The sequence below is a fragment of the Aythya ferina genome, assembly GCF_964211825.1.
Source record: "Aythya ferina genome assembly, chromosome: 2".
Lineage (NCBI taxonomy): Eukaryota > Metazoa > Chordata > Aves > Anseriformes > Anatidae > Aythya > Aythya ferina.
In genome coordinates, this window is record NC_140297.1 from 78,778,856 (window position 1) to 78,789,317 (window position 10,462).

Genomic DNA, 10,462 nt, shown 5'->3' on the forward strand with positions numbered 1-10,462 from the left:
TCCTTCACTACCAGCAGCAGCACCAGCTCTACCTAAAGCCTCAGCCTGCCCCCACTGGGCTTTATAGACACCTGTGCTGCCCTACATCCTTACTAGATGTGCACCACTTAGCACATCATAACATGCTAAATCACCCTGTTAACTGGCATCTCCACACCCTGGCAGAGAGAGGGAGAGAAAAGCAGGGAGAGTGGTATTAGAGCATCCTGCTTACATGTCACAGGTGTTTGCCATATTGTTGGTGATGCCAAAGTAGTACCAGGGTCAGAAGCAGCAGGTACTGGTCACACTAATTTTCACTCATTTCCAGATAGAAAGGTACATCCCAGGGTCACTATTAGCATTTGTTGTTGTAAGTATTGAAGTATTATCTATATTCAGAATACCAGTTTTCTTGATACCTTTAAAATAGTTGGGAAACAATGGGTAATTTGTTTCTGCTGTGTAGCAATGAATCACTCTCACAGACAGCATTTAAGGTTTCACTGATCTTTGAGATAAAAACTGGATATTTCAACTCATTTGTAATTGCTTTTTCAACAAGAGAAACTACTATCTGTCTTTTAAGACACAGGGAGCTATGACTTAACCTCAGAGAAATAAAACACCTGTGCTGAGACAATCAGACCATCCACATGAATTATTACAAGTAATAATATGATCTAATGCCATTACTTCTTCAGCAGTCATCTTGGTGTTTTGTTTAATTTCATAGTCTTTAGTGACAAAATAAGCTTCAGAACTTTCTGCCTGTATATTATGATTATCTTCTGAACTTTCCCAATTTACGTGCTTCCATCACACAGTCATGAGAAACTGAAAAATTGCAAAAGCTACGGTAAAGTTCAGTGATCAACACTGCCTTCACTAACCCACTGAAAATTTTTTCTACTCACATAAATCAAGTCTTTTAGGGTGTATACACTGGCTGCATGATGGAACACTTCTGTTGCAGACACTGTCATAGTCATGATCCACCTTGAAGGTGTAACTTGACAAAACAAAAAAATGTACAGGCAATACTTGGGTTCAGTCTTAGACCGTGATATGTTGTGAATTGCAAAATCTTAACAAATTTGGACAACAGATTTTTGTGGTATATTTTAAAGTAAATTTTTAGTAGTTCAGTGACAAATTTCTATGTCAAGCCTGCAAGGATTTTATTTTTCTTTTAAGGTGCTACAAAAATGTAAGCTGTATGTGTCTGGGCTGAAGTACTCAGAACTTAGTCTGAAGAAATTTTCCTAAGAGAAAGTTAATTGCCTTCTGGAATGACCTATCTCCTTCATTTTAGCTCCCCAGGAGTCCCCCTGGATGAGCAGAGAGCTAAAGTACAGTCCAGTTCCTTGTATTCCAAGCAGATTTGTACATCAGAAGTACCAGTCAGGCATTTGAGCTGTCATCACTTCCGACTTTTTAGAAGAAATCATTTTCATTTGAGTTCTCTGCTGACAATCTCACCTAATTCTTGACTCCAAGCTATGAAGAAACCCTTTTATCTTTCCAAATCTATGGTATAGATCTTTCTATAATTTCATCAACAACTTGTGACATATAGCAGAACTTCAAAAAGGCCTTATCAGAGTCTGGACTTAAAACTTTCAAATCTATCTGGTAACTATATCCATAGACCTGCAAGGCCTGCAAGAAAGAACTGGTTTCCTGTCGAGTCCCAAAGCCTAAAAGCACACCTTGTACTATTCCAGTAAACTTCGCTAATGCCAATATATGACAAGCATACACAATTTATATAATCATTATTAAATCTTTTTTTTTTTTTTTTTTTTTTTTTTTTTTTTTTTAAATGTGCTTCCTTACAAGACCTTTCCTTAGCAGAATAACAGGTGCAAAAGCTGAGACAGTATATTTTAACAGGCAAAATTGCAAGTAGTTACATTCCTGTTTTCAGTTCTGGTGTACCATACTCTCAGAACATTGCAGAAAGGGATTTTTCTTCATTGTATTTCATTATTTTATTAAAGAAATCTTTTTTGTGTGTCTGTGTGTGTGTGTGCGTTAACTTCACACTCAAAATAAAGTTTAATCAAATCTTATATTAACAAGGACTGCTCTGAAAATCCCTGATTCATTCAATGTCTTTCTTTTATTTGTGTAGTATATGAATGAAATAAGAGACACTGCCTTATACAAAAAGTCAAGAAATCAACCTAACCCTGAGGAATTCCAAGTATTAACAGATGTCTCTCATCTCAGCAAAAACTGAAGTTACTTGGCTTCTTTGGAAGGGAGCAGTATTTTAGGATTGTTTCTCTGTGCAAGTGTGATTGATTAAAAGGCCATCTTACCTATAATTCTCAGGGTTTTAAAGGCAGAAGAGAAGCAAGACTGGAAAAATCAGGAAGAAATAGTCTTTGTTCAGATTTTTTTTCCCTATGACATAAAATTGTAAAAAAATGTAAGTTAACCAAAATATTTTATTTGTCTAGAAAATTAATATTTTGTTTACTGACCTTAATAAACCTTTTATTCTGAGGAGTTTTGTAAAGAACTTTGCTTGGAAGATATTAATAATAAACATATCTCTAGTTCTGTGTTCTAAAGTAAAGCTTACAAATATTGAAATTAATAATTTCTGGACTTTTTTTTTTCATTCTTTTTGTCTGAGACCACTGACTTTGAGTATTGTATTTTTGTAATCCCTCATAACTTTCTTTTTTAATTAACTTATTGTTTGCTACGGGGAAAAAAAAAAAAAGTAATCTTACTTTTTATCAGAAGAAGAAAAAAAAAAAAAAAAGTTGTTTCCTCTGCTTGATCAGTTCCTTTCTTCTTTTATTTCAGCTGTGCAAAATACATATTCTAGCAATACAGAGGATAGAATGGGGACAAGAACTTCTTGCTGGGTATCAGTGAGTTTGCCTGGTTTAAGAAGTATTCTGGGAAGAAGACTAATCTGATTCGATCAAACGTCTCTTTTGTCAAGGTATTCCATTTCTTCTCCATGTATCACAGTTATATTTTGGGGCTTCTTTCTTGCTTTCTGCTATGTCACATCTCTCCTCTCTGCTGCAGCTTCCTGTCTACAACACACGTATAAGCATTTTTGTATTCACCGTAGGTTTGGGCTTGGAGCCTGTTCTGTGAGTAAGGAAATACTTAAATGTTGAACCATGCTGTCTGCATTTGTCCTTACTCTCCATGTTATTTTCAGGAAATGCATTGGACCTGATGGTTTGGATTGATCCTGGACCACACTGAATGGCCTATTGTTTAAAAACAAAAACCTTATTATAGCTCCATAGAACTTTTTTTTTTTTTTTTTTTTTTTTTTCCTCCCTTGTGCTATAATTCATTTCTACAGGAAAACAATGACCATTCTTGAGGTGGTTGCATCATTGTAGTTGCAACAATAAGCTACAATACAGCATCAATAAGCTACAACTCCAGTGTACAGATAAGGGCCTAAGGATCAAGCTCAACGTGGTTACTTCTTATAGTATTTATCATGAAACTTCATTTCCTTCCCCAGTAATCTTCAAGGTGAATAGCATTGAAACACTGTATATGAATATACCAAATAATATTAGTAAAGACTTTGCCACTTTAGTGCTAAAGAAATGTATGTTCATTGGCCTAAAAAGGTTCTGAAAAAGTCTGAGGTATTTAAAAAGCACGCAATAATGACAATTATGATCAATTCACTCATCAAATCATGGTGATCTGGATCTGATCACTTTTTTCCCCATGAAGTTGCATGCTTTTTTACTTAAAGAACTGTTTCATGCATCATACTAATTCAAATTATAAATGAAAAAAAAGGCAGTCACGCTTGCATGACAACAGTTATAAAAATCAGGAATTCAAGTGAACATATTAAATTTAATAATTCCAATACATATATATATTTTTTCCCCATGACATGCTTCAGAATATTTCAGGGAATATGAAGTTCATGAATTCTCCTAAGATATTACTTTGCTCTCCAGCTTGCAGTCTTGGAAAGATTTGTCTACTATCTAGCCAGCACTTTATTTTATTTTTACTTTTTATTAACCTAGTTATCCTCCTGATGCTCACCTTTTCGGAAAATATTTCAGATTATTTAGCATAAAACTACCAGTATTCATTTTTTCCAAGTTTCATCTCATTGTTATTTGCTTGCAGTCTCTACTTACACTCCTCTACTCTCACCAGTATTTCATTCAGTTGACCAGGTAATATCTAAAAATGCTATTACCTCTTCCAGGTCATTAATGAAGACATTGAATACGAACAGATTCTACAGGTGTCACCATGGTATCCTCAGGAAGCTTGTATTTTTCTTGTTATGCTCAGTTTAATAACAATTGTCAGATTTCACCTTAGCGTATTTCACTTCAATTTTCCTTCTATAATGTAGGTCAGCACCTGTTCCATTCAATACCTTAATTTAAATCTGGGGCTTATAACCTCAATGTGCTAAATACTGTCAATCATCTTAATTTCAAAAGTTAGCACTCTCCATGCTGGATTCTGAATGCCTAGTTTCAAACTTCAGATCAAAATGTAGAACAGCAAGTCTTCCTGTTGGTTTCAAACCTAGCAAATTCCCATTTCACATTAATTTCATTCCAGGATGACTACTTAGATGAAGAACTGAACAGCTGAAGATGGAGTTGCAACTTACAAAGTAGCTCTGCAATAATCAGCACGAAGCTGAAAAACAAATCTAAGCTATGCTGCATCGCCTGACTGACATGGAAACAAAAAGTTATCACTTTCTTATTCTTCTTGTATCTTAATTCTAATTCGTTGTTTCAGGTGCATTTTTGTTTCAACTTCCACAAAATGAACATTAATGATTGCTGTAGGGTAAAGAATGATATTAAGAATGAGGAGTACAGAAAATATTATTAATTAGGACTATAATGTTTCAACTAGAGGTATTGAGAATCATGAAAAATCTACTGTGTGCAAATAGGATGGAGTGGCTATGCGCTGGTTTTATAGACTTTTAAATAGGTTGCTCTAGCATAGATGCTTACTGTGTTTAACCTCAGGGGTACTGACTGTAAGAAGAGTAGCCAATTTTTGTAAATCAGTTTGCTTCCTAATCCTGGCTTTCATTACCCAGTAATACTGTCATACAGCTATAGAAATAAAAACATTTAAAACTGCCTCTAGCACTATGAAGTTGGGTTATATAACAAAACACTTTCAAAATTTATAAAAGCATTCACTTTCCTGAAAAATTTGCATTTGTTTTATTTTTATTTCTTTGATGATATTTAGAACTAAAAGGTAAAGTTTGAAAGTGACTGTCCCATAAGATTCATTTGCTCATTGTGTACAGAGAGCAGAACACCAGAGAATATCGTTACAGGAATGTTTTTCAACTATCTCTGTCAGCACTGAGACAATCAAAACTCCTTGAAGTCATTTCCACAGAACAAAATGAAGCTGAGCTGTCTTTTATGAACAAAGAATGAGTATGACAAAACTGCAGGTATCTATAGGGAAGCCACAGAGTTTTCAAATAGAAATGCAAAGGAAGAGAAGTAGCCCTGTACTATTACTCAGGTTTCCCCCTTTTTGTCATTCAAGAGAAAACAGGGTGTGCAGTGATTCTTCAATTAAAGAGAAAAAAGATTAGAAAAGCTGGAGGAGTACATGGGTTTAGGTCACAGCAAAAGTTTAGGCATTAGTAATGTCCTTGCTCTGTGAATGTCCTGTGCACAACATTGTGAGTGTTCAGCGCTCTGTGAAGCTTCAAGGAGTTTTCACAACACTGAAGTTCATTTACTTTCAAATATCACATTCCCCTGCACCTCTGTTTTATCTGGAATGCATGGGCAGAGCTAGCTATACTGCTATGACAAGCTACACTAAGATTTTTTGTGGTTTCATCTTTCATATGTTTTCATACATATACGAAGTCTCATGAAGAAGCGTTTCAGTTTTCTGTAGCTCTAGCAGAAAACTGAGAACATGCTATTTTTCTGTCATACCTACTTAAAAGCAAACAAACAAACAAAAAAAAAACAAAATAAAAAATGTTAGGTTATGCTTAGAGAGATAAGTACAATGGGAGCAGGGACTAAGCACAGTCTTAGGAACTGCAGCTTTGGATAAACTCATCTTTCACGCTGGAGGGAGGTGCTCATGTTCCTTCTGCTTCCTCCTTGACCATGGATGCACGCAGCCCTTCCTCTCCTGCACTGACCTGTTTCAGTTTCCTAAAAAGACAGGAAAGTAACCCAGCAACAGCAACAGATCAGTTTCCCATCAGCTGAGTAAACTGAATTAGTCCAGTGGGGACTCTGGCAGACGTTGGTTGACCAGGAAGGCTGAATCGTGTGGTCCCAAGATACAGCTGAAGGTGAGTGTGAAGTGGAGAAGGCAGAAACAGCACCATCACATTTGGCAGGGAAGAACTGTGAAATCACCTCAGTCTTGACCTGCAGCTTTTAGCCAGACTGCAGGATGAACAGTATCCAAGCTGCTTTTTGATACACATCAGTGGCAGTTATGTCCCTCTCAAATTGCAGGGACCTGACCAAACCCACATTTTTTTTTTTCTTTCTCATTCCTCAATGATCTGTGCAGGTCTGTACTGTAGTGGTTTGTATTTAGATTGCAAAATGTCTGTGCAAGCTATCTTTGTTCATGTAACACCTGAGTTTGTGGGGTCCAGGACTACAGCTCCTGTATGTTCAGATAACAGATATTAGAAATACAAATTGATTAGAAATACAAATTGATAATCTATAAGGTACAAGTTTAGCTATTGATAGAACTGGTTAAAAAAATGTCAATTGAACATTTGCCCAAAGTGTCAGCTTGCCGAAGTCAGTACCACTCAAAGGGAAGAGCTAAATTACTGTGAGTTCCCCCATCTCAGGGCAGTACTAGATAACACTGAAAAAACGTATCTTGTTTTGTTTTGTTTTCTAGGGGGGGAGAAGTGAGCCAGGGGAAGAGTTTGATCTCAGGGCTGAGCTTTCACTGAACTAAAAATGTCTTCAAAAGATCAAAGGGTAGAAATCCTTCTGATGTGAGCCAAGTGTAATGAGTATGATTTAAAAAAAAAATAATAACATTTATGATAGATAGATAGATAGATAGATAGATAGATAGATAGATATATCTCCCAGTTCCAGCAGTGAATTCTGGATCATCACTGCTGAAAGCCATGACTGGGAGCTAGTCCTGAACGCAACATCTAACCAAAATAATTCATATCCTTTCTAGTCTCGATCTATAGCTAGTGGTAAGTTTCATGCATTCGTTTCATGCATTCGTTCTATGTATAGTCTTTTTATAAATGATCAGTGATCACTTCCATGATTGGAAAAATCTATTTGTATAGGACAGCTCCATCCTGATATTTGCATGCTGTCTCACCTGGGAGGGGAAGGTGTGAAATCCTCTTAATGCTTAGCAGCAGTTGCTGCTAGCTTTGTCAGGAACACCAGAGCAGCAGGTAGCACCCAGACTTCCGAAGTAATTCTGATATTTAAAGAGGAGATGATGGGTGATAATGGGGGAGTGATAGCATCAGCACCACCTCAGGAATCAATAATCTTTGAGGAAAGCAAGATTTGAACTGAATATAATCCAAGAAAAAGACTGAATATAAAACCTATGATCCCTTTCTAATCCCGGAGCCTGTCCCGCAGAGGCTGAGCAAAGTACTGAGTCTCTGACCATGTCAGAAAATAAGCTTTTTATCTGGATAGAAAAAGGAAAGAGATATGATTTGGATTTGATCTTAGTAGAAGTAGATTAAGCATGACTTTCTTTCAGTTCCACTAATTTAATCTTTACATCTTTTTTTTAGTGTTTTTGACTCTTTTGGGGTGGGTTCTTACATTCAGAATGTTTGAATGATAAATGGGGACCTCCCCACCCATACGCATAGACAAATCTGAGAGCTGTAATGCAGAAGTGGGAGACAACTTGCTTCTTTCTCTGGCTATCTTTACCTATGGAACTTCCCTGCTTAATTGGAATATAGTTGGGAGCACACCTGAATAGGAGAGTTCAAAACAGCACACATGAAAGAGTTTGTAAAAGGTAGAAAGTGTTAGCATGTATCTGGTATAACAAGAAAGTTCTGTCACCAACTCAAATCTTGAACAGCATGTCATTTCTCAATGTATATAGTACAGCGACTTCACACAATGAAAAGCTGTGTGCAAGTCTTTCCTCATTTTCATCCCACGGATTCATTTTTTGTGCCCAACCCAGCACTCCAGAGCATCATGAACATTTTTTCCTTTCTCTCTAGCCTAATTAATTTTTCATTCTCTTCTGCCTAGTTATACAACCCCAGCAGGACAGAACAGTTTGTAATGTGAGGGTCTTTCCTGGGAAATAATGGAATGTGTTTGAAGTTCCTTCAAAAGGTAGGCAGGAAATTAAATCTGGATCTCCTGCCTGGCCAAGTCGCTGACCAATACACAGTTTAAAAAAAAAAAAAAAGGGGGGGGGGCGGGAGGAGGGAACTACCCTTGTCATATTTGAAAAAGCATGAACCTAGATGAGTTCTTTGGAAGAAGTTAACTGAAAACTCCTAGGCTGTGCATCCCACATGGCCCATACATCCCCGTAGCACCTAGTGAGGCATGAGAGATGAAAAATTTAACATGAATCCTGATAAATCCTCAGAATTTCAGTATTAACTAACTACAGACAGCTGAACAATGATTACTTAGGGAATGTCCAGATACCAGCTGGCTCCAGCGTCTTTTGAAATCCATGCAGAGACATCCATCTCCTTGTAACTCACACAAGTTACTTACCACATGCTTCTGGTTTCCATCCTGGGTGCAGCTATCTAAAACCCAGATGTTGCTGTAGCCCAGGGATACTTCACTTCTACAAGCTTTATTCCCTACGTATGAGAAAAAAAAAATGCATTTTGAATATGCATTCAAAATTTTAGAGATTGCTTGGATATGGTGGGTAGGAGACAAAGGTGCATAAGAGACATAGGTATTATTAGCATAGGGGAAGAAATGGCCTTTTATCAAAAAAATATGTAGGTCGCAGATAAACACATTTGCAGATGTGTTCACAACTCAGAAAACTCTCCCCAAAATGTGTTTTCTTACTGCTGCTTTCAGAGGAACATTTCTGTGCGTGAACTTTGTAAGCATTAAGCACATCATGCAACAAAACAAAATCAATTTAATGCCATACTTGAACTTAGATACACCCCGAATATGTAATTTATTCATAGTTAGTTTAATTAAACTAAACATAATTAGGTTGTTTCTGTAACTAAGAGTTTGCTTTTATGAACACTGACATTTTTCTATGTTTCTATGAACAGCTTGCTATGAGCACTGTTAATCTTAGTAGCAGAGATACATTATTAGTACGATACTGAGTTATTGCACAATAAATCTGACAAAATGAGCTGTCGACACATGAGAAAAGGATGCCATTAGCCACAAACACAATATTTAATGGAAGACAGCACGATGATAAAAATATATTAAAATACTGCGTAATTAAGTAATATCATCACTAATTTTAGCAGATGGCTTCTCTAAATGGGAGATGAAGTGTATTGGGGAGAGTAAGGGAAACAGAGGAGAGATAGAAGATCATTAGGTATAGAAATTAAGACAAGTTAACTTCAAAATGTTTCCCATTACCACTGTACTGAAATTCTAACTAAATGGTATGCTATAACAGAATAAAAAATCCTAAATTAAATGTCTGCTTATTTATATATTAGCGTTTACCATATATATTAGCGCTTTGAAATGACTTAATGAACTAAGGTTTAGAAAGCATCATTACCCTTTAACACCTAGAAACAGAATTATTCTGTTACACGTTATTAACTGTACATTGCTAAGCAGTGAATTTCCTTCAAATTAAGGTATGTTGCCTTTGTTTCTCACAGAACTCGGAAATATAAAAATTCTCCTGTCACTTTTTTTTTTTTTTTTGATTTGCTAAAGATATCACTGTACTAATGTACTTAAAGACAAGACATTTCACCACAAATATTTTTCTCAGTTATTACCTTCGCCTAAGCTTAATTCCCACTGGATGCATAGAGTCCCAATTTCTGATTTGGGGCTATTAAAAGCCTAAAAAATTACACTGTATCCACAGGCTCAGATTTTCAAAATGTCTTACTTCGGATCAGAAATAGCACCTGAAATATCTGAGTGTTTTTTGCAGCATTGTCTATTCCAGCCTAAATGTTAAACCTGAACAAAAAGAAACATAACTCTCATCTCTGCACGGATATTAACAGAAAGGATCCTGTCATGAAGCTGCTTATTTGCACTATTTCAAAACAAGGGCATTTGGAAGGAAATTTTAAACTCTTGGGTATCATTCTGATAATGCTTCTTAGTTATACCAAGAACTTAATTTTTTCTCAGGACACAAGAAAATAAACATTCTGTCTGGTAGCCAAATAAGAATATGATTGGACTGGGGGTACATTTCTACATTTCTTGCTTTGACAGTGAAGAAGCACTGGCATAGACTTTAC

At 36.3% G+C, this 10,462-nt stretch overlaps 1 long non-coding RNA gene across 1 annotated transcript; it reads left to right on the forward strand.

Annotated features, from left to right (window-relative positions):
- The first annotated feature begins 267 nt into the window (after positions 1–267).
- LOC311431989 lies at positions 268–5,180 on the forward strand. The gene is made up of 3 exons (XR_014689756.1): positions 268–352; positions 2,803–2,944; positions 4,576–5,180. It is a non-coding gene; the product is annotated as an uncharacterized lncRNA (long non-coding RNA).
- Positions 5,181–10,462: the final 5,282 nt, after the last annotated feature.